We start from the raw sequence: 23,147 nt of genomic DNA on the forward strand, positions 1-23,147 counted from the left end.
TCCCATCTTCCTTTCATTTCCTCCCTTTTTCCTTCATTCCTTCAATATTTCCTTACTTGCTTCTTTCCTCTTTCTTTTCCTTCCTTCCTTCCTTCTTTTTCTTCCTTCCTTCCTTCCTTTTCTTTCTCTTCCTTCCTTCCTTCCTTCCCTCCCTCCCTCCCTTCCTTCCTTCTTCCTTCCTTCCTTCCTTCCTTCCTTCCTTCCTTCCTTCCTTCCTTCCTTCCTTCCTTCCTTCCTTCCTTTTCTTTCTTCTTTTCCTTCTTTCCTTCCTTCCTTCCTTTTCTTTCTCTTCCTTCCTTCCTCCCATCTTCCTTTCATTTCCTCCCTTTTTCCTTCATTCCTTCAATATTTCCTTACTTGGTTCTTTCCTCTTTCTCTTCCTTCCTTCCTTCCTTTCATCCTTTCATGCCCAACAAGGTTCATTCAAATTATTCCTTTCATTTTCAGATTAGAAGGTGGCAAGGGTTAAGCTTAGAAATTAATTTGGTTTTAAATTAATGGATATTTAAACTGTGATTCACATTTTAGTTTTCAGGAAGAGGGTCATGAGTTGAGAGAAGGTCGCACTTCTCATTGGGTATTCAGGTCTTGGAAATTGCCTAGTGCATATGAATGAAACTGGCAGTGCCACCATACATGGAACTGATTTTTCTGAAAAGCCATGAATGAAATGCTTTTTGTTTTAAGTATCTCGTCTGGCTCTCTGGGGGAGTACAAATAAAGGAGATATTTGAAAATACAGGTGACATTAAGATGAAATAAGTGAGGACTGTGGAGGAAAAAAGAAAACCAGAAAGGGTCACCAATAGGGAAAAGGAAATGGCCCTTATTGTCAGCTCTCGGCCAGCTGTGTTTGCTCAGAAGAGCGTTCCTAGAGATGGGAGTAGTACAGATGTGAGACTGGTTCCCAGAATTTCTCTTTCCAGTTCTGGCCGGGGCTCCTTGGCATCCCAGCTCTCTCCAGTGGAGAACCTTTTTGCTTTTTTTTAGGGCTCGTGGACATTGGTATGTGTTAGTGTGTCTAAGATTTGTCCTGGGCCCAGCCAAGCCATAAAGGCAGGAAACTCTTTGATTGGAGAAGGGCTGATTATCTTATGGTAGGTTATTAAACCCATCACTTCTCTGGGATGAGAGGGGAGACTTTCAAGGATACTTTAGAGAGAGGCCTGGGAACATGGCAAGCCCCCTATGGACTGCTTGAATCCCTATTTGTTGGGAAATATGTGGTAGAGCATGGTCAATTGGAGGGCGATTCCCCAAAGTGTGGTACGTCAAGGCAACTATTAAGGAATGATGTTTCAGAAGAGAAAAGAAGAGAAGACTGAAATAAAGTAATATAAGAAAATGCGCAGAAATATGGGGACAGGCTGTGTCAATGGAAGAATAAAGTGTATTTTGAAATGAGAAAGGGACTTTTAAAGTCATTAAATTAGACTGAGTAGGGTAGTTATCTTTAAGGAGACGTTACCTACGTGCTTTGATGTTTCTTTGGGGTTTCTTTGGTTATGGAATCATGAGCAAACCATCAGTTCAAACTCTGAGGACAGCAGGATAGCCTGATGGCTTTTTCTATGTACTTTTTTTTTAACTCTGTTACTTTTTAGTCTTTGTTTTTTGGCTTGTTCATTTTTTACCTATGAGGTTTTCTTTTGATTTCACATTTTGTTCTCAGATTACAAGATGGCAAAGGCTACATTTGGAATTAAATTTGCTTTCAAATTGATAGATAGTGATAGTTTGGGCTAGCCTTCGCTTATTATGAAATGACATCATTAGTGGGCAAAATGTGGGACCTTTTGCTTGCTCTTCAGCTCTTGGAAATGGTATATGGGGTATAAAGGAACCTGGCAGTATCCCTCCCATGTGACTGATCTTCCTGAAATGCATTTAATGAAATGATTCTTCACTTTTGAATATCATGTCTAGCTCTCTGAATAAGCAACAATCAAGTCAAAATGAAAAGAAAATGAGTGAGCTGTGTGGAGGAACAAAGGAAATCAAGGAGGGGCTATCTGTGGGCAAAATGGAATGGCCCCCACTGGGGAGTTCTTGGCCAGGTGGGTTGGCTCCAAAGAATTTGTGTCCAATACTGGGAGTAAAGAAGAACAGAGAGTTTTACATCCATTGGACTTCCTTGGACCCATCTGGGCAGCCTGGCCGTGACCCCTGGGTAACAGGGACCGTTTCACCCCCATAGAGGGCTTGTGGATACTGGCATGTGGTAGTGTGCTAAGATTTGGCCTAAGCCTAGGCTAAGAAAGGAGGCAGGCAGCTCTTAAGAGTCCAGGGCTCCTTATCATCTGAAGGTGTGTTATTAAGTAGCACATCACTTCTGTCCCATGAAGAGAGGATGCTTTCAAGGATGGAGAGGGGCCTTGAAAGACTGAAATTTAAGCATAGATTGCCTAAAGGTGTTTTGGAAAGGGATTTTGGGAAACACTAGGTTTGTGGACGATGCCTCAGTGTGGATTATGAAATATCAACCAATAACAAATGAAATATCACAAGACACAGAGAGTGGGAATGAAGGAGAGAAGGGGAGGGACACAAATCTATTCCTATCAAGAACAATATTTTTTGAAATTAAAAAGCATCGATAAAATGAATAATGAATAAGTACAATTAATGAGATAAACCAAAGCTGCACCAACATGTTATCCAAGAAGTGGGAAAGTGGATGAAATTCACCTGTTTGCCCTGAGCTTCAGAGTTCCAGGGCCCCAGCTAGTCAAAAATTGCGCCAAGTTCAGCTAAAGGGTTGAGCAGAGAGGGCTTGTCTCAGTCCCTTGTGGGTAAGGGGACGAGGGCATTTGCTTTTCATGGAGCTCAAAGTAAGGATTCAAAGTACAAGATAGCCAAGGCTTAAGTTTGGATCGAATGTGTATTACAGTGGGTGGATATTGGTAGTTTGGAGACATTGCCTCTAAAGGAAGGGGGTTTTTTAGTGGACACAATGCCCCAGGTTTCCTTGTCTTTTCAGCTGGGGGACAGAGCTTCTGTAGGGAGAAGGAACAAGTCAGTTCCAGGTGATATGGACCTGATTGTTATGGAACTGTTTTTCTGCACATTCTTTTTATTCTTAGATTTCTAATCTGGGTCTTTGCCTAGATAAAAGTGAAGGATGGTAATTGTTAATGAGGACTAAATTACAATGCAATAAGTGAGAAATATGGAGGAAAGAGGAAATCACAAACTGGGTCATCTGTAGGTTAAATGAAATGTGGCCAGGGTGGAACTATTGGCTGTTAGGTTTTGCTAGACTTTGTTGTGGATGAAGGTTGATGTGGAGAGATGTGAATCTTTCTCTGATTTCCCCTTTGTCCTTTCCAGCCAGGGCTTCCTGGCTTCCCAATCCTCTGTATTGGGGAATCATTTATCTGCCTGTAATGACTGTGGTCATGAGGAGGTGGTGCGATGCCTGTGATTTTTCCTGAATGCAGGAGAGCAATCCAGGGTGGAAGCCCTTGGATTAGAGAGTGGCTTAGCATTCTGTGGTACAGCATCAAACGTATTCATTTTATACAAAAGAGTATGGTTTTCAGGATGGAGAAGGGCTATGACAGAGTGCTTGGCTTCATGTTGGAAAAGGGAGTGGTGCAGGGATCTGGATCTGAGGGTGACTGTGGATATGGTACTATGTCAAGGCAAACATTCATTATGCATGTATCAGAAAGCAAACTGAGCATGAGGAGAAGAGAGAAATTAGAAGACTGAAAAAATGAAATAAATGAATAATCAGAAATTAAGCAAAAAATTGTTTATACTCAAAGGAAAAATATAATTGGGGGAAGGATGAAGAAGGTGACTTTGACATCATAAAATTATTTAGGTAAGTTTCTTTTCCTTTGGGAGAATTTGGGGAGGGAACGGAAATTCTTTTTATTTTTTTATTCATTTTAAACTGTTATTTCTTTGGTTGTGGGATCATAAAAAAGCCTGATATCTGTCTTCCTTCCTTCCCTCCTTCCTTCCTGCTTCCTTTCCTTTCCTTTTCTTTCCTTCCTTCCTTCAATCATTCTTTTTTCCCCTCTTTTCCTTCCTTCTTTTTTCCTTCCTTCCTTTTTTCCTTCAGTCCTTCCTTTTTTCTTCCATTCCTTTTTTCAATCTTCCTTTCCTTTCTTTCATCCTTTTCCTTTTCTTTCTTCATTCCCTCCCTTCTTGTTCTTTCCTTCCTTCATTTCTTCCTGCTTCCTTTCTTTTCTTTTTTCCTTCCTTCCTTTCTTCTTTCCTTTTTTCCTACCTTCCTTTCTGATTCCTTTCCTCCCTCCCTCCCTTTCTTCCTTTCTTCCTTCCTTCCTCCTTCCTTCCTGCTTCCTTTCTTTTCTTTTTTCCTTCCTTTAGTCCTTCATTTTTCTTCCCTTCTTTCCTTCCTTCCTATCTTCCTTCCTTTCTCCTTTCCTTCCTTCCTTTTTTACTTATTTCAGTCCTTCCTTCCTTTTTTCTTCCCTTCCTTCCTTCTGTCTTCCTTTCCTTTTATTTTTTCCTTCCTTTCTTCTTTTTCATTCCTTCCTTTTCCCTGTTCTCCCTCCCACATATTCTTCCTTCCATTTTTCCTCCCTTCCATCTTTCCTTCCTCTACTCACTTTCTTTCTCCTCTCCTTTCTCTGTCCCTCCTTTTCTTCTTCCTTCCTTCTTTCTTTCCTTCCTTTAGTCCTTCTTTCCTTTCTTCCCTCCTTCCTTCCCTTTTAGCTTCCATTCCTTTTTCCTTGCTTCCAGCTTCCTTTCCTTCCTTTCATTTCTTCCTTTTCTTTCCTTCATTTCATCCTTTCTTCTTTTTTCTTTCTTCATTCCCTCTTTCTTTCATTCTTTCTTTCTTGCTTGCTTCTTTGTCTTTTCTTCCTTTTTTCTTCCTTCACTCCTTCATTTTTCTTCCCTTCCTTCCTTTCTTCTTTCCTTTTTTCCTACCTTCCTTTTTGATTCCTTTCCTCCTTCCCTCCCTTTCTTCCTTTCTTCCTTCCTTCCTTCACTCCTTCATTTTTCTTCCTTCCTTCCTTTCTTCTTTCCTTTTTTCCTACCTTCCTTTCTGATTCCTTTCCTCCCTCCCTCCCTTTCTTCCTTTCTTCGTTCCTTCCTTCCTTCCTTCCTTGCTTCCTTCCTTCCTTCCTTCTTTCCTTGCTCCCTTCCTTCCTGTCTCCCTCCCTCCCTCCTTCCCTCTCTTCCTTCCTCCTTCTCTCTCTTCCTTCCTTCCTTCTTTCCTTGCTCCCTTCCTTTCTTCTTCCCTCCCTTCCTTCCTTCCTTTCCTAGCAATGTTCATTCTGATTATACCTTTCATTCTCATATTAGAAGGTGGCAAGGGCTAAGTTTGAAATAGAATTTGATTTCAAATGAATGGATATTTACCTTGTGGTTCATATTTTACTTTCAGGAAGGGGTTCATGACTTGAGAGATGTTGGCACTTACTGTTGTGTGTTCAGGTCTGAGAAATTGCCTAGAGGATATGAATGAAACTGGCAGCTCTCTCCAATGGAGAACCTTTTTGCTCCTTTTAGGTATTGGGGACATTGGTATGTGTTCGTATTGGTATGTGTTGGTTTGGCTTGGGTACAGCCAAGCCACAAAGGCAGGAAACTTTTTGATTGGAGAAGGGCTGATTATCTTACGGTAGATTATTAAACTCATCACTTCTCTGGGATGAGAAGAAATGCTCTCAAGGATAGGGAGAAGCCTGAGAAGATGGCAATCAATTTATGGACTGTTTGAACTCCTGCTTCTTGGGAAAATGTGTCCTGGACAATAGTGGATTGGAGGGTGAGCTCCCAAAGTGTGGTAAGTCAAGGTAACAATTAAGGAATGACATTTCTGGAGCATACAGGAGAAGGAAGAGAAAAACCAGAAGACTAGAACAAAGTTAATATAAGAAAATGCCCTTGTGAAGTTACCTATGTGCTTTCACGCTTATACATTGGAATTTGTTTGGTTATGGGATCATGAGCAAACCATCAGCTCAAACTTTGAGGACAGCAGGATAGTCTGATGGCTTTTTCTATGTCCTTATTTTTTTAGGTTGGTATTTCTTCATCTGATTTTTAGCTTGTTCATTTTTTGCCTATGAGTTTTCCTTTTGATTTCACATTTTGTTCTCAGATTACAAGGTGGCAAAGGCTACATCTGGAATTAAATTTGCTTTTAAGTCAATAGATAGTGATAGTTTGGGTTAGCCTTGGGTTATTAGAAAGTGGCATCATTAGTGGACAAAATGTGGGACCTTTTGCTTGCTCTTCAGTGAGTCTGGGAAATGGTGTATGGGATAGAAGGAACTTGGCAGTGTCCTGTCCATGTGACTGATCTTCCTGAAAAGCATTTAATGAAATGCTTCTTTACTTTTGAATATCATGTCTGGCTCTCTGCATAGGCAACAATCAAGTCAAAATGAAAAGAAAATGAGTGAGCTGTGTGGTGGAACAAAGGAAATCAAGGAGGGGTCATCTGTGGGCAAAATGGAATGGCCCCCACTGGGCAGCTCTTGGTCAGGTGTGTTGGCTCAAAAGAATTTGTTCCCAATGCTGGGAGTACAAGAGAATGGAGAGTTGTTGTATCCCATTGGACTTCCTTGGGCCCATCTGAGCAGCCTCGCCGTGACCCCTGGGTAATGGGGAACATTTCACCCCCCATAGAGGGCTTGTGGATGCTGTCATGTGGTAGTGTGCTAAGATTTGGCCTAAGCCTAGGCTAAGAAAGGAGGCAGGCAGCTCTTAGAGTCCAGGGCTCCTTATCATCCAAAGGTGTGTTATTAAATAATATATCACTTCTGTCCCATGAAGAGAGGATGCTTTCAAGGATGGAGAGGGGCTTTGAAAGACTGAAATTTATGTATAAATTGCTTGAAACTCTTTTAGAAAAGTGATTTTGGGAAATACTTGCTTTTGTGGGTGACTCCTAAATGTGGATTATGGAGTGTCAATCAATAACAAATGAAATATCACAAGACATAGAGAGTGGGAATGAAGGAGAGAAGGGGAGGGATACAAATTAATTGCTACCACCAAGTGTTTTTAAAAAGAAATTGATAATAAAGAAAGAAACAAGAAATGAATAGATGCAATTAAAGTTATCCATGAAGTGGGAAGGTGGGTGAAATTCACCTGTTTGGACTGGGCTTCAGAATTCCAGGGTCCCAGTCATTAAAAAATTGCGCCAAGTTCAGGTAAAAGGATGAGCAGAGAGTACTTGTCTCAATGCTTTGGGTGCATGGGAAAGAGCGCATTTCCATTTCAAGGAAACCAAATTAGGGGTTCAGAGTACAGGAAAGCCAAGCAATCAAATGCCTTTTCCAATGGCTGGATATTGGTAGTTTGGTGCCATAGTCCCTAAAGGAAGGGAGTTCTTTAGTGGACACAATGCCTCAGGTTTCCTTGTCTTTTCAACTGGAGGACAGAACTTCTGTAGGGAGAAGGAACATGTCAGTCCCAGGTGATATGGATCTGATTGTTCTGGAACTGTTTTTCTGCACATTCTTTTTCATTTCTGGATTTCAAATCTGGCTCATTGTGTAGGTAACAGTGAATGAAGATAATTATCAATGGGAGACTGGGAGCTAAATTACAATGCAATAAGTGAGAAATATGGAGGAAAGAGGAAATCACAACTGGGTCATCTCTAGGTCAAACGAAATGTGGCCAGGGTGGAATGGCTGGCCATTAGGTGTTGCTAGACTTTGTTGTAGATGAAGGTTGATGTGGAGAGATGTGAATCTTTCTCTGATTTCCCCTTTCCCTATTCTGGCCAGGGCTTCCTGGCTTCCAACCCTCTGCACTGGGAAATCATTTACCTGCCTATAATGGCTGTGGTCATGAGGAGGTGGTGCGATGCCTGTGATTTTTCCTGAATTCAGGAGAGCAATCCAGGGTGGAAGCCCTTGGATTAGAGAGTGGCTTAGCATTCTGTGGTACAGCATCAAACGTATTCATTTTATACAAAAGAGTATGGTTTGGAGGATGGAGGGGAGCTATGACAGACTGGGGTCAACTTAGGGATTCCTTGTCCCATGTTGGAAAAGGGAGTGGTGCAGGGATCTGGATCTGAGGGTGATTGTGGATATGCTGCTATGTCAAGGCAAACATTCACTAAGCAGGTATCAGAAAGCAGACTGAGGATGAGGAGAAGAGGAAAATTAGAAGACTGAAAAAAATGAAATATACGAACAATCAGAAATTAAGCAAGTTTGTATATATTCAAAGAAAAATGTTGTGGGGAGGGAAAGGTGATTTTGACATCAAAATAATGATGGGTAAGTTTCTTTAACTTTGGGAGATTTGGGGGGGAAATGTACATGTTTTTATTAATTTTAAACTCCTATTTCTTTGGTTGTGGGAGCTGAAGAAACCATTAACTCACATTGAGATGAATGCCAAAAAGACTGATGCCTTCCTTCCTTTCCGTTTCCTTCCTTCCTTCCTTCCTTCCTTCCTTCCTTCCTTCCTTCCTTCCTTCCTTCCTTCCTTCTTTCCTTCCTTCCTTCTTTCCTTCCTTCCTTCTTTCCTTCCTTCCTTCTTTTCTTCCTTTCCTTTCCTTTCCTTTCCTTTCCTTTCCTTTCCTTTCCTTTCCTTTCCTTTCCTTTCCTTCCTTCCTTCCTTTCCTTTCCTTTCCTTTCCTTTCCTTTCCTTTCCTTTCCTTTCCTCTCCTCTCCTCTCCTCTCCTTTCCTCCTTTCCTCCTTTCCTCCTTTCCTCCTTTCCTCCTTTCCTCCTTTCCTCCTTTCCTCCTTTCCTCCTTTCCTCCTTTCCTCCTTTCCTCCTTTCCTCCTTTCCTCCTTCCTTCCTTCTTCCTTCCTTCCTTCCTTCCTTCCCTCCCTCCTTCCTTCCTTCCTTCCTTCCTTCCCTCCTTCCTTCCTTCCTTCCTTCCTTCCTTCCTTCCTTCCTCCTTCCTTCCTTCCTTCCTTCCTTCCTCCTTCCTTCCTCCTTCCTTCCTTCCTTCCTTCCTTCCTTCCTTCCTTCCTTCTTTCCTTTCCTTCCTTCTTTCCTTTCCTTTCCTTCCTCCTTTCCTTTCCTTTCCTTTCCTTCCTTACTTTCCTTCTTTCCTTTCCTTTCCTTTCCTTTCCTTTCCTTTCCTTCTTTCCTTTCCTTTCCTTTCCTTTCCTTTCCTTTCCTTCCTTTCCTTTCCTTTCCTTTCCTTTCCTCCTTTCCTCCTTTCCTCTTTTCTCCTTTCCTCCTTTCCTCCTTTCTTCCTTCCTTCTTCCTTCCTTCCTTCCTTCCTTCTTCCTTCCTTCCTTCCTTCTTCCTTCCTTCTTTCCTTCCTTCCTTCTTCCTTCCTTCCTTCCTTCCTTCCTTCCTTCTTCCTTCCCTCCTTCCCTCCTTTCCTTCCTTCCTTCCTTCCTTTCCTTTCCTTTCCTTTCCTTTCCTTTCCTTTCCTTTCCTTTCCTTTCCTTTCCTTTCCTTTCCTTTCCTTTCCTTTCCTTTCCTTTCCTTTCCTTTCCTTTCCTTACTTTTCCTTTCCTTTCCCTTCTTTTCCTTTCCTTTCCTTTCTTCTTTCCTTCCTTCCTTTTCTCCTTCTTTCCTTCCTTCCTTCCTTCCTTCCTTCCTTCCTTCCTTCCTACCTACCTTTCCTTCTTTCCTTTCCTTTCCTTCCTTCCTACCTACCTTTCCTTCTTTCCTTTCCTTTCCTTCCTTCCTTCCTTTCCTTTCCTTCCTTCCTTCCTTCTTTCCTTCCTTCCTTCCTTCCTTCCTTCCTTCCTTCCTTCTTTCCTTCCTTCCTTTTCTCCTTCTTTTCATTCCTTCCTTCCTTCCTTCCTTCCTCCCTTCCTCCCTTCCTTCCTCTCCTGCCTAAGAAGTTTCATTTGGATTGTTGCTTTCATTCTCAGATTAGAAGGTGGCAAGATCTAAATTTGGAAATTAATTTGATTTTAAATTAACACATTTAAAATAGAGTTCACATCTTAAGTTTCAGGAATGGGGTCGTGAGCACTTCTTGTTGGCTGTTCAGGTCTTGGACATTGCCTAGAGGATGTGAATGAAACTAGCTGTGTACCATACATGTAATTGATTTTTCTAAAAAGCCATGAATGAAATGCTTTTTGTTTTAGGTATTCCATCTGGCTCTCTGGAGGAGTACAAATGAAGAAGATATTTGAAAATGTAGGTGACATTAAGATGAAATAAGTGAGAACTGTGGAGGAAAAAAGAAAGCCAGAAAAAGTCACTAGTAGCTAAAATGAAATGTCCCTTATGGGCATCTCTTGGCCAGATGTGTTTGCTCAAAATAATGATCCTAAAGATGAGAGTAATACAGATGTGAGACTGGTTGCCAGAATTTCTCTTTCCAGTTCTGGCCGGGGCTCCCTGGCATCCCAGCTCTCTCCAATGGAGAACCTTTTTGCTTTTTTTTAGGGCTCGTGGACATTGGTATGTGTTAGTGTGTCTAAGATTGTCCTGGGCCCAGCCAAGCCATAAAGGCAGGAGGAGGGTCTGATTATCCTATAGTAAGTTACTAAACCCATCACTTCTCTGGGATGAGAGGGGATACTTTCAAGGATAGAGAGAGGCCTGAGAAGATGGCAATCAATTTGTGAATTGCTTAAACCCCTGTTTGTTAGGAAAATATGCACTAGAAAATGGTGGATTGGAGGGTGATTCCCCAGAGTGTGGTATGTCAAGGCAACTATTAAGGATTGATGTTTAAGAAGAGAAAAGAAAAGAAGACTGAAATAAAATGATATAAGAAAATGTGCAGAAATATGGGGAAAGGCTGTGTCAAAGGAAAAGTAAATTTTTGAAATGAAAGTTTTGAAATGAGGAAGGGACTTTTAAACAACTAAAATTAAGCTGAGTAATGTAGTTATCCTTGAGGATAGGTTTGTGATATTACCTACATGCTTTCATGCTTATACACTGGAATTTTTTTTGTTATGGGATCATGAGAAAACACTCAGCTCAAACTGTAAGGACAGCAAGAGAGTCTGATGGATTTTTCTATGTACTTATTTTTGATTCTTTGTCTTTTACCTTGTTTATTTTAAGCCTATGAATTTTCCTTTTGATTTCACAGTTTGTTATCAGATTACAAGATGGCAAAGGCTACATTTGAAATTAAATTTAGTTTTAAATCAATAGATAATGATGGTCTGGGTTAGCCTTGTCTTATTAGGAAATGACGTCAGTAGTAAACAAAATGCAAAATCTTTTGCTTGCTTTCCAATGACTCTTGGAAATGGTGTAGGGGATATAAAGGAACCTGGCAGTGTCCCCTCCCATGTGACTGATCTTCCTGAAAAAACATTTAATGAAATGCTTCTTTACTTTTGGATATCATGTCAGGCTCTCTGTGTAGGCAAAAATCATGTCAAAATGAAAAGAAAATGAGTGAGTTGTGTGGAGGAACAAAGGAAATCAAGGACGGGTCATCTGTGGAAAAAATGGAATGGCCCCCACTGGGGAGTTCTTGGCCAGGTGGGTTGGCTCCAAAGAATTTGTGTCCAATACTGGGAGTAAGGGAGAACAGAGAGTTGTTGCCTCCATTGGACTTTCTTGGACCCATCTGGGCAGCCTGGCCGTGACCCCTGGGTAACAGGGACCGTTTCACCCCCATAGAGGGCTTGTGGATACTGGCATGTGGTAGTGTGCTAAGATTTGGCCTGAGCCCAGGGTAAGAAAGGAGGCAGGTAGCTCTTAAGAGTCCAGGGCTCCTTATCATCTGAAGGTGTGTTATTAAATAGTATGTCACTTCTGTCCCATGAAGAGAGGATGCTTTCAAGGATGGAGAGGAGCCGTGAAAGACTGAAATTTAAGCATAGATTTCCTAAAGCTATTTTGGAAAAGGGATTTTGGGAAACACTAGGTTTTGTGGACGATGCCTCAGTGTGGATTATGGAATGTCAACCAATAACAAATGAAATATCACAAGACACAGAGAGTGGGAATGAAGGAGAGAAGGGGAGGGACACAAATCTATTCCTATCAAGCAAAGTTTTTGAAAAGAAAGAGGACAATATTTTTGAAATTAAAACTGCATTGATAAAAACAAGAAATGAATTGGTGCAATTCAATGGTATGAACTAAAGGTGCCCCAACATGTTATCCAAGAAGTGGGAAGGTGGTTAAAATTCACTTGTTTGGACTGAGCTTCAGAGTTCCAGTGCCCCAGCCAGTCAAAAATTGCACGAAGTTCAGCTAAAACTATGAGCAGAGGGGTATTGTCTCTGTTTTGGGTGCACAGGGAAGGAGGCATTTGCATTCTAGGGAGTTCCAAATTAGGGGTTCAGAGTACAGGATAACCAAGGCTAGGTTTGGAATCGAATTTCTTTTCCAGTGTTTGGATATTGGTAGTTTGGTGACATTGTCTCTAAAGGAAGGGGGATATTCAGTGGACACCATGTCCCAGGTTTCTTTGTCTTTTCAGCTGGGGGACAGAGCTTCTGCAAGGAGAAGGAACATGTCAGTCCCAGTGGACCTGATTGTTCTGGAACTATTTTCCTGGAAATTCTTTTTCATTCTTGGGTTTCACATCTGGCTCTTTGCATATGTAAAAGTAAATGAAGGTAATTGTCAGGGGTGGCTAACTTACAATGCAATAAGTGAGGAATATGGAGGAAAGAGGAAATCACAACTGGGTCATCTCTAGGTCAAATGAAATGTGGCCAGGGTAGAGCTACTGGCTGTTAGGTTTTGCTAGACTTTGTTGTGGATGAAGGTTGATGTGGAGAGATGTGAATCTTTCTCTGATTTCCCCTTTGCCCCTTCCAGCCAGGGCTTCCTGGCTTCCAACCCTCTACACTGGGAAATCATTTACCTGCCTATAATGGCTGTGGTCATGAGGAGGTGATGTGATGCCTGTGATTTTTCCTGAATTCAGGAGAGCAATCCAGGGTGGAAGCCCTTGGATTAGAGAGTGGCTTAGCATCCTGTGGTACAGCATCAAACGTATTCATTTTATACAAAAGAGTATGCTTTGGAGGATGGAGGGGAGCTATGACAGACTGGGGTCAACTTAGGGATTCCTTGTCCCATGTTGGAAAAGGAGGTGGTGCAGGGATCTGGATCTGAGGGTGATTGTGGATATGCTGCTATGTCAAGGCAAACATTCACTAAGCAGGTATCAGAAAGCAGACTGAGGATGAGGAGAAGAGGAAAATTAGAAGACTGAAAAATTAAAATAAATGAATAATTGGTGAGTAGGCAAACGATTATACATATTCAATGCAAAAATGAAATGGGGGGAAGGTGACTTTGACATCATAAAATTATTCTGGGTAATATTCTCTTACTTTGGGAGAGTTTGGGAAAAGAATGTACATGTTTTCATTCATTTTAAATTGTGGGATCATGAAGAAACCACCAAGTCACATTGTGCTGAAGGCCAAAAAAGACTAATATCTTTCTTCTTTCTGCTTTTTTTCCTTCCTTGCTTCCTTCCTTCCTTGCTTCCTTCCTTCCTTCTTTCCTTCCTTCCTTCCTTTCTTTTCCTTTCCTTTCCTTCCTTCCTTCCTTTCCTTTCCTTTCCTTCCTTCTCCCTTCCTTGCTTCCTTCCTTCCTTCCTTCCTTTCTTTTCCTTTCCTTCCTTCTTTCTTTCCTTCCCTTCCTTTCCTTTCCTTTCCTTTCCTTTCCTTTCCTTTTCTTTTCCTTTCCTTTCCTTTCCTTTTCCTTTCCTTTCCTTTCCTTTCCTTTCCTTTCCTTTCCTTTCCTTTCCTTTCCTTTTCCTTTCCTTTTCCTTTCCTTTTCTTTCCTTTCCTTCCTTCTTTCCTTTCCTTTCCTTTCCTCCTTCCTTCCTTCCTTCCTTCTTTCCTTCCTTTCTTTTCCTTTCCTTCCTTCTTTCCTTCCTTCTTTCCTTTTTCTTCCTTCCTTCCTTCCTTCCTTCCTTTCCTTTCCTTTCCTTTCCTTTCCTTTCCTTTCCTTCCTTCTTTCCTTCCCTTCCCTTCCCTTTCCTTCCCTTCCCTTCCCTTTCCTTCCTTCCTTCCCTTCCCTTCCCTTTTCTTTCCTTCCCTTCCCTTCCCTTTCCTTTCCTTTCCTTTCCTTTCCTTTCCTTTCCTTTCCTTTCCTTTCCTTTCCCTTTCCCTTTCCCTTTCCCTTTCCCTTTCCCTTTCCCTTTCCCTTTCCCTTTCCCTTTCTCTTTCTCTTTCTCTTCCTTTCCTTTCCTTTCTCTTCCTTCCTTCCTTCCTTCTTTCCTTTTTCTTCCTTCCTTCCTCCCATCTTCCTTTCATTTCCTCCCTTTTTCCTTCATTCCTTCAATATTTCCTTATTTGCTTCTTTCCTCTTTCTTTTCCTTCTTTCCTTACTTTCATCCTTTCATGCCCAACAAGGTTCATTCAGATTATTCCTTTCATTTTCAGATTAGAAGGTGGCAAGGACTAAGCTTACAAATTAATTTGGTTTTAAATTAATGAATATTTAAAATGTGGTTCACATTTTAGTTTTCAGGAAGGGGGTCATGAGTTGAGAAAAGGTCACACTTCTCATTGGGTATTCAGGTCTTCGACACTGCCTGCAGTTGTCCTCAAAGTATAGTCCAAAGAATTGTTGGGGTCTCTGATTCCCTTTCAGAGGGTCTATAAATTCAAAATCATTTTTTATTTCTAATATAGTAAATAGCTATAAATATAACCCATGTGAACAAAAACTCTTTGAACAGATCCTTGATAGTTTTTTTTAACAACATGAAGATACTGAGAACAAAAGTTTGAGAACCACTGGAGACGATATGAATGAAACTGGGAGTGTCACTATATATGTAACTGATTTTCCTGAAAAGCTGTGAAGGAAATGCTTTTTGTTTTAGTATCCCATCTGGCTCTCTGGAGGAGTACAAATGAAGGTGATATTTGAAAATCCAGGCGAAATTAAGATAAAATAAGTGAGAACTGTGGAGGAAAAAGAAAACCAGAAAGGGTCACCAATAGGGAAAAGGAAATGGCCCTTATTGTCAGCTCTCGGCCAGCTGTGTTTGCTCAAAAGAGCGTTCCTAGAGATGGGAGTAGTATAGATGTGAGACTGGTTCCCAGAATTTCTCTTTCCAGTTCTGGCCGGGGCTCCTTGGCATCCCAGCTCTCTCCAGTGGAGAACCTTTTTGCTTTTTTTTAGGGCTCGTGGACATTGGTATGTGTTAGTGTGTCTAAGATTTGTCCTGGGCCCAGCCAAGCCATAAAGGCAGGAAACTCTTTGATTGGAGAAGGGCTGATTATCTTATGGTAGGTTATTAAACCCATCACTTCTCTGGGATGAGAGGGGAGACTTTCAAGGATACTTTAGAGAGAGGCCTGGGAACATGGCAAGCCCCCTATGGACTGCTTGAATCCCTATTTGTTGGGAAATATGTGGTAGAGCATGGTCAATTGGAGGGCGATTCCCCAAAGTGTGGTACGTCAAGGCAACTATTAAGGAATGATGTTTCAGAAGAGAAAAGAAGAGAAGACTGAAATAAAGTGATATAAGAAAATGCGCAGAAATATGGGGACAGGCTGTGTCAATGGAAGAGTAAAGTGTATTTTGAAATGAGAAAGGGACTTTTAAAGTCATTAAATTAGACGGAGTAGGGTAGTTATCTTTAAGGAGACGTTACCTACGTGCTTTGATGTTTCTTTGGGGTTTCTTTGGTTATGGGATCATGAGCAAACCATCAGTTCAAACTCTGAGGATCCCAGGATAGCCTGGTGGCTGTTTCTATGTACTTATTTTTTATGCTGTTACTTTTTAGTCTTTGTTTTTTGGCTTGTTCATTTTTTACCTATGAGTTTTCCTTTTGATTTCACATTTTGTTCTCAGATTACAAAGTGGCAAAGGCTAAGTTTTGGAATTAAATTTGCTTTCAAATTGATAGATAGTGATACTTTGGGTTTGTATTCTGGTATTAGGAAATGGTTTCATTAGTGGACAAAATGTGGGACCTTTTTCTTGCTCTTCAGTGACTCTTGGAAATGGTGTATGGGATATGAAGGAACCTGGCAGTGTCCCTCCCATGTGACTGAGCTTCCTGAAATGCATTTAATGAAATGATTCTTTACTTTTGGATATCGTGTCTGGCTCTCTGAGTAGGCAACAATGAAGTCAAAATGAAAAGAAAATGAATGAGCTGTGTGGAGGAACAAAGGAAATCAAGGAGGGGCTATCTGTGGGCAAAATGGAATGGCTCCCACTGGGGAGTTCTTGGCCAGGTGGGTTGGCTCCAAAGAATTTGTGTCCAATACTGGGAGTAAGGGAGAACAGAGAGTTGTTGCCTCCATTGGACTTCCTTGGACCCATCTGGGCAGCCTGGCCGTGACCCCTGGGTAATGGGGATTGTTTCACCCCCATAGAGGCTTGTGGATTTGGCCTAAGCTAGGCTAAGAAAGGAGGCAGGGCAGCTCTTAAGAGTCCAGGGCTCCTTATCATCTGAAGGTGTGTTATTAAGTAGCACATCACTTCTGTCCCATGAAGACAGGATGCTTTCAAGGATGGAGAGGGGCCTTGAAAGACTGAAATTTAAGCATAGATTGCCTAAAGCTGTTTTGGAAAAGGGATTTTGGGAAACACACTAGGTTTTGTGGACGATGCCTCAGTGTGGATTATGGAATGTCAACGAATAACGAATGAAATATCACAAGACACAGAGAGTGGGAATGAAGGAGAGAAGGGGAGGGACACAAATCTATTCCTATCAAGCAAAGTTTTGAAAAGAAAGAGGACAATATTTTTGAAATTAAAACTGCATTGATAAAAACAAGAAATGAATAGGTGCAATTTAATGGTATAAACTGAAAGTGCCCCAACATGTTATCCAAGAAGTGGGAAGGTGGTTAAAATTCACTTGTTTGGACTGAGCTTCAGTGTTCCAGTGCCCCAGCCAGTCAAAAATTACATCAACTTCAGCTAAAAGAGTGAGCAGAGAGGGCTTGCCTCAGTCCTTTGGGGGCAAGGGGAAGAGGGTATTTGCATTTCATGGTAATCCAAATTAGGGGTCCAGAGTACAGGATAACCAAGGCTATGTTTGGAATCGAATGTCTATCATAATGGAGGGATATTGGTATTTTAGTGGCATTGTCTCTAAAGGAAGGGGGATATTTAGTGGACACAATGCCTCATGTTTCCTTGTCTTTTCAGCTGGGGGACAAAGCTTCTGCAGGGAGAAGGAACATGTCAGTCCCAGTGGATCTGATTGTTCTGGAACTATTTTTCCTTTTTGGAGTTCAAATCTGGCTCTTTGCATATGTAAAAGTAAATGAAAATAATTGTCAAGTGGGGCTAACTTACAATGCAGTAAGTGAGAAATATGGAGGAAAGAGGAACTCACAACTGGGTCAACTTTAGGTTAAATGAAATGTGGCCAGGGTGGAATGGCTGGCCATTAGCTGTTGCTAGATGTTGTTCTGCATGAAGGTTGATGTGGAGAGATATGAATCTTTCTCTGATTTCCCCTTTGCCCCTTCCAGCCAGGGCTTCCTGGCTTCCAACTCTCTGCACTGGGAAATCATTTACCTGCTTATAAGGGCTGTGGACATGAGGAGGTGGTGCGATGCCTGTGATTTTTCCTGAATTCAGGAGAGCAATCCAGGGTGGAAGCCCTTGGATTAGAGAGTGGCTTAGCATCCTGTGGTACAGCATCAAACGTATTCATTTTACACAAAAGAGTATGCTTTGGAGGATGGAGGGGAGCTATGACAGACTGGGGTCAACTTAGGGATTCCTTGTCCCATGTTGGAAAAGGAGGTGGTGCAGGGATCTGGATCTGAGGGTGATTGTGGATATGCTGCTATGTCAAGGCAAACATTCACTAAGCAGGTATCAGAAAGCAGACTGAGGATGAGGAGAAGGGAAATTAGAAGACTGAAAAAAATCAAGCAAATGCATGATCAAAAATTAAGCAAAATTTTGTATATATTCAAAGAAAATGTAATGGAGAGGAAAAGGTGACTGATATTAGAAAATTAGGGTGGGTAAGTTTCTTTTCCTTTGCAATAGTTTGGGGAGGAATGTAAATACTTTCCTTTATTTTAAACTATTATTTCTTTGATTGTGTGATAATGAAGAAACCATCAATTTACATTGTGCCAAAAGCCAGAAAGGCTGACTTCTTCCTTTCTTTCTGCTTCCTTTCCTTTCTTCCTTCCTTCTGTTCTACCTTCCTTCCTTTTTTCTTTCCTTCCTGCTTCCTTTCTTTTCATTTTTTCCTTACTTCCTTCAGCCTTTCCTTTTTTCTTCCCTCCCTCCTTCCTTCTCCCCTTTCCTTCCTTCCTGATTCTTTTCCTTTCTTTAGTAGTCCTTTCTATCTTCCTTCTTTCTTTTTTCCTTTCCTTCCTTCTTTCCTCACCTCCTTCCTTCTTTCTTCTTTCCCTCCTTCCTTCTTTTTACCTTTCTTCTGTCTTTTCTTCCTGCTTCCTTTTCTTTCCTTCTTTCATTCCTGATTCTTTTTCTTTCTTTTTTTTCCCTTTCATCAGCCCTTCATTTTATCCTTCCTTCCTTCCTTCTTCCTTCCTTCCTTCCTTCCTTCCTTCTTCCTTCCCTCCTTCCTTCCTTCCTTCCTTCCTTCCTTCCTTCCTTCCTTCCTTCCTTCCTTCCTTCCTTCCTTCCTTCCTTCTTTCCTTCCCTCCTTCCTTCCTTCCCTCCTTCCCTCCTTCCTCCTTCCCTCTCTTTCTTTTTATTTTCTTTTGCAAGAGAGTTGGTATTATCTGAGCAGCCTCGCCATGACCACTGGGTAATGGGGAATATTTCACCCCCATAGAGGGCTTGTGGATACTGGCATGTGGTAGTGTGCTAAGATTTGGCCTGAGCCCAGGGTAAGAAAGGAGGCAGGCACTCTTAAGAGTCCAGGGCTCCTTATCATCTGAAGGTATGTTATTAAGTAGCACATCACTTCTGTCCCATGAAGAGAGGATGCTTTCAAGGATGTAGAGGGGCCTTGAAAGACTGAAATTTAAGCATAGATTGCCTAAAGCTATTTTGGAAAAGGGATTTTGGGAAACCCTAAGTTTTGTGGACGATGCCTCAGTGTGGATTATGGACTGTCAACCAATAACAAATGAAATATCACAAGACACAGAGAGTGGGAATGAAGGAGAGAAGGGGAGGGACACAAATCTATTCCTATCAAGCAAAGTTTTTGAAAAGAAAGAGGACAATATTTTTGAAATTAAAACTGCATTGATAAAAACAAGAATTGAATAGGTGCAATTCAATGGTATTAACTAAAGGTGCCCCAACATGTTATCCAAGAAGTGGGAAGGTGGTTAAAATTCACTTGTTTGGACTGAGATTCAGAGTTCCAAAGCCTCAGTCATTTAAAAATTGCACGAAGTTCAGCTAAAACTATGAGCAGAGGGGTATTGTCTGTTTTGGGTGCACAGGGAAGGAGGCATTTGCATTCTAGGGAGTTCCAAATTAGGGGTTCAGAGTACAGGATAACCAAGGCTAGGTTTGGAATCGAATTTCTTTTCCAGTGTTTGGATATTGGTAGTTTGGTGACATTGATTCTAAAGGAAGGAGGATATTCAGTGGACACCATGCCCCAGGTTTCTTTGTCTTTTCAGCTGGGGGACAGAGCTTCTGTAGGGAGAAGGAACATGGCAGTCCCAGATGATATGGACTTGATTGTTCTGGAACTATTTTCCTGGAAATTCCTTTTCCTTTTTGGATTTCAAATCTAGGTCTTTGCATATGAAAATATGCAAATGTAAATGAAAATAATTGTCAAGGGGGGCTAAATTACAATGCAGTAAGTGAGAAATATGGAGGAAATAGGAACTCACAACTGGATCAACTTTAGGTTAAATGAAACGTGGCCAGGGTGGAGCTGCTGGCTATTAGATATTGCTAGACTTTGTTGTAGATGAAGGTTGATGTGGAGAGATGTGAATCTTTCTCTGATTTCCCCTTTCCCTATTCTGGCCAGGGCTTCCTGGCTTCCAACCCTCTGCACTGGGAAATCATTTACCTGCCTATAATGGCTGTGGTCATGAGAGGTGATGTGATGCCTGTGATTTTTCCTGAATTCAGGAGAGCAATCCAGGGTGGAAGCCCTTGGATTAGAGAGTGGCTTAGCATCCTGTGGTACAGCATCAAACGTATTCATTTTATACAAAAGAGTATGCTTTGGAGGATGGAGGGGAGCTATGACAGACTGGGGTCAACTTAGGGATTCCTTGTCCCATGTTGGAAAAGGGAGTGGAGCAGGGATCTGGATCTGAGGGTGATTGTGGATATGCTGCGATGTCAAGGCAAACATTCACTAAGCAGGTATCAGAAAGCAGACTGAGGATGAGGAGAAGAGGGAAATTAGAAGCCTGAAAAAAATCAAGCAAATGAATGATCAGATATTAAGCAAAATTTTGTATATATTGAAAGGAGAAAATGTGATTAGGTAGAATAAGGTGACTTTGACATCATAAAATTTCTTTTGCAAGAGTTTGGGGAAGGAATATATATGTTTTCATTTATTTTAAACAGTTATTTCTTTGGTTATGGGATCATGAAGAAACCACCAACTCACATTGTGCTGAAGGCCAAAAAGACTGATGTCTTCCTTTCTTTTCCTTCCTTCCTTCTTTCCTTCCTTCTTTCCTTCCTTCCTTCCTTCCTTCCTTCCTTCCTTCCTTCTTTCCTTCCTTCTTTCCTTCCTTCCTTTCCTTTCCTTCCTTCCCTCCTTCCTTCCTTCCCTCCTTCTTTCCTTCCTTCCCTCCTTCCTTCTTTCCTTCCTTCCTTCTTCCCTCCTTCCTTCCTTCCTTCCCTCCTTCCTTCCCTCCTTCCTTCCCTCCTTCCTTCCCTCCTTCCTTCCTTCCCTCCCTCCCTCCCTCCTTCCTTCCCTCCTTCCTTCCTTCCCTCCTTCCTTCCTTCTTCTTCCTTCTTTCCTTCCTTCCTTCCTCCTTCCCTCCTTCCTTCCTTCCCTCCTTCCTTCTTTCCTTCCTTCCCTCTTTCCTTCCTTCTTTCCTTCCTTCCTTCCTTCTTTCCTTCCTTCCCTCCTTCCTTCTTTCCTTCCTTCTTTCCTTCCTTCCTTCCCTCCTTCCTTCCTTCCTTCTTTCCTTCCTTCCTTCCTTCCCTCCTTCCTTCCTTCTTTCCTTCCTTCCTTCCTTCCCTCCTTCCTTCCTTCTTTCCTTCCTTCCTTCCTTCCCTCCTTCCTTCCTTCTTTCCTTCCTTCCTTCCTTCCCTCCTTCCTTCTTTCCTTCCTTCTTTCCCTCCTTCCTTCCTTCCTTCCTTCTTTCCTTCCTTCCTTCCTTCCTTCCTTCCTTCCTTCCTTCCTTCCTTCCTTCCTTCCTTCTTTCCCTCCTTCCTTCCTTCCTTCCTTCTTTCGTTCCTTCCCTCCTTCCTTCTTTCCTTCCTTCCTTCCTTCCTTCTTTCCCTCCTTCCTTCCTTCCTTCCCTCCTTCCTTCCTTCTTTCCTTCCTTCCTTCCTTCCCTCCTTCCTTCCTTCTTTCCTTCCTTCCTTCCTTCCCTCCTTCCTTCCTTCTTTCCTTCCTTCCTTCCCTCCTTCCTTCCTTCTTTCCTTCCTTCCTTCCTTCCCTCCTTCCTTCCTTCTTTCCTTCCTTCCTTCCTTCCCTCCTTCCTTCCTTCTTTCCTTCCTTCCTTCCTTCCCTCCTTCCTTCCTTCCTTCCTTCCTTCCTTCCTTCCCTCCTTCCTTCCTTCCTTCTTTCCCTCCTTCCTTCCTTCCTTCCTTCCTTCTTTCCCTCCTTCCTTCCTTCCTTCCTTCTTTCGTTCCTTTCTTCCTTCCTTCCTTCCTTCCTTCCTTCCTTCCTTCCTTCCTTCCTTCCTTCCTTCCCTCCTTCCTTCCTTCCTTCCTTCCTTCCTTCCTTCCTTCCTTCTTTCTTTCCTTCCTTTCTTCCCTTTCTTCCTTTTTCTCATGCCTAGGAAGGTTCATTTTGACCATACCTTTCATTCTTAGATTAGATGATGCTAAGTTCACAAGAGTTAAGTTTGAAACTGAATTTTATTAGAAATTAATGGATATTTAATATCTGACTCATATTTCAGTTTTCAGGAAGGAGGATATGAATCGAGAGAAGGCTATACTTCTTGTTTGCTATTCAGTTCTATGACATTATTTATGGAATATGAATGAAACTAACAGTGTGTCCTTACATCATTTCAGCATTGGCTGAGGTATTGAGCCATAAGAAATGACAAGAAGGATGCTCTTAGAAAAACCTAGAAATACTTATATCAACTCTTGCATACTGAAATGAGCAGAATATTCTATGCAGTAACAGTAGAACATTGTATATAGCAACAGCCTCATTATGTGGGGATCAGCAGTAAGTAATTTAGCTGTTCTAAGCATTATAATGCTATGATCCATTACAATTCTGAAGTGCTTGTGATGAAAAATGCTATCTACCCACAGGGAAAAAACTCCTGAAGTTCTGAAAACTGATCAACGCAAATTTTTTCTTTAATTTTCTTTGTTTTTCTAGTTTTTTTCCTGTTTTCTTTCATAATATGAATTATATGGATGCATGTTTTGTGTAACTGTGAATAACTTATATCAGGTTGTTTACCTTCTCAATAAGGTGCTGAGAGAAGGGATCAAAAGGGAAATTTTGGAGCTCAAATTTTGAAAAGAAATGAAATGTTAAAATTGCTTTTATGTGTAATTAGAGTAGTTTTGGTTAACTTAGGCTTATTTCTTGAATTCTTCATCCTACTTCCAGCCAAAAATTCCTGGCCTTACAACTCTGTGTCATAAAGAAACTTTTATCTCCATATATCCCCTAAATTTGCAGACACATAAGGTTATGCCTAAGATTTTGTATGAACCAAGAGTAGTAGTAGAGTAAAGAAGCTCTTGGAGTTGAGAGTGAATCCCTGTTTTATGGTATGTCATTATACTTCTCCATCATAATATGCTTTGAAAAATGGAGAGGGGCCTGGAAATGCTAAAATCACCTTATATATTTCCTGAACACTTTTTGGAAAAAGAGTTTGGAAACATTTGGATTTGAGGGTCACTCCTGGTAGTATGATATGGAAATGCAACCAGTAATAACTGAATTGTCTAATAGTTTAAGAAAATGATGGAAAGGAATTAACAGGTTGAAATAAAGCAATGTGAAGTTTTTATAAAATTAATACATAATTTTGAAATAAAAAATAGGTAGAATTTATTGCCTTAAACTCATTCTGCACAAGAATGCTATCTAAGAATTGAGCAATTAGAATGAATCTTCCTGCTTTGCTAATTTATAGACTTCTGGGTGCTAATTGTTGAATAATTGCAAAAAGCTCATCTAGAATTATGCTGAGGGTAAGATTGTCTGAATGATTTT

General features: G+C 41.3%; 3 long non-coding RNA genes across 6 annotated transcripts; 1 reads left to right on the forward strand and 2 right to left on the reverse strand.

Moving 5' to 3' along the window:
- Window positions 1-261: 261 nt before the first annotated feature.
- Window positions 262-16,068, reverse strand: LOC127542285 (uncharacterized). Its single transcript, XR_007948622.1, has 2 exons — window positions 15,483-16,068; window positions 262-1,468 (listed from the first exon to the last, which is right to left on the reverse strand). It is a non-coding gene; the product is annotated as an uncharacterized LOC127542285 (long non-coding RNA).
- LOC127542283 (uncharacterized) lies at window positions 1,468-20,174 on the forward strand. Of its 2 annotated transcripts, none has more exons than XR_007948617.1 (3): window positions 1,468-2,443; window positions 11,769-12,748; window positions 17,404-20,174. It is a non-coding gene; the product is annotated as an uncharacterized LOC127542283 (long non-coding RNA). The 2 variants fall into 2 exon arrangements; XR_007948616.1 differs by having other exon boundaries at window positions 1,468-2,411; window positions 11,736-12,748.
- LOC127542284 (uncharacterized) lies at window positions 4,294-9,435 on the reverse strand. Of its 3 annotated transcripts, none has more exons than XR_007948620.1 (3): window positions 9,421-9,435; window positions 5,016-8,549; window positions 4,294-4,905 (listed from the first exon to the last, which is right to left on the reverse strand). It is a non-coding gene; the product is annotated as an uncharacterized LOC127542284 (long non-coding RNA). The 3 variants fall into 3 exon arrangements; XR_007948619.1 differs by having other exon boundaries at window positions 5,016-8,554; XR_007948618.1 differs by having other exon boundaries at window positions 5,016-8,559.
- Window positions 20,175-23,147: the final 2,973 nt, after the last annotated feature.

The sequence above is a fragment of the Antechinus flavipes genome, chromosome X (genome assembly GCF_016432865.1).
Source record: "Antechinus flavipes isolate AdamAnt ecotype Samford, QLD, Australia chromosome X, AdamAnt_v2, whole genome shotgun sequence".
Lineage (NCBI taxonomy): Eukaryota > Metazoa > Chordata > Mammalia > Dasyuromorphia > Dasyuridae > Antechinus > Antechinus flavipes.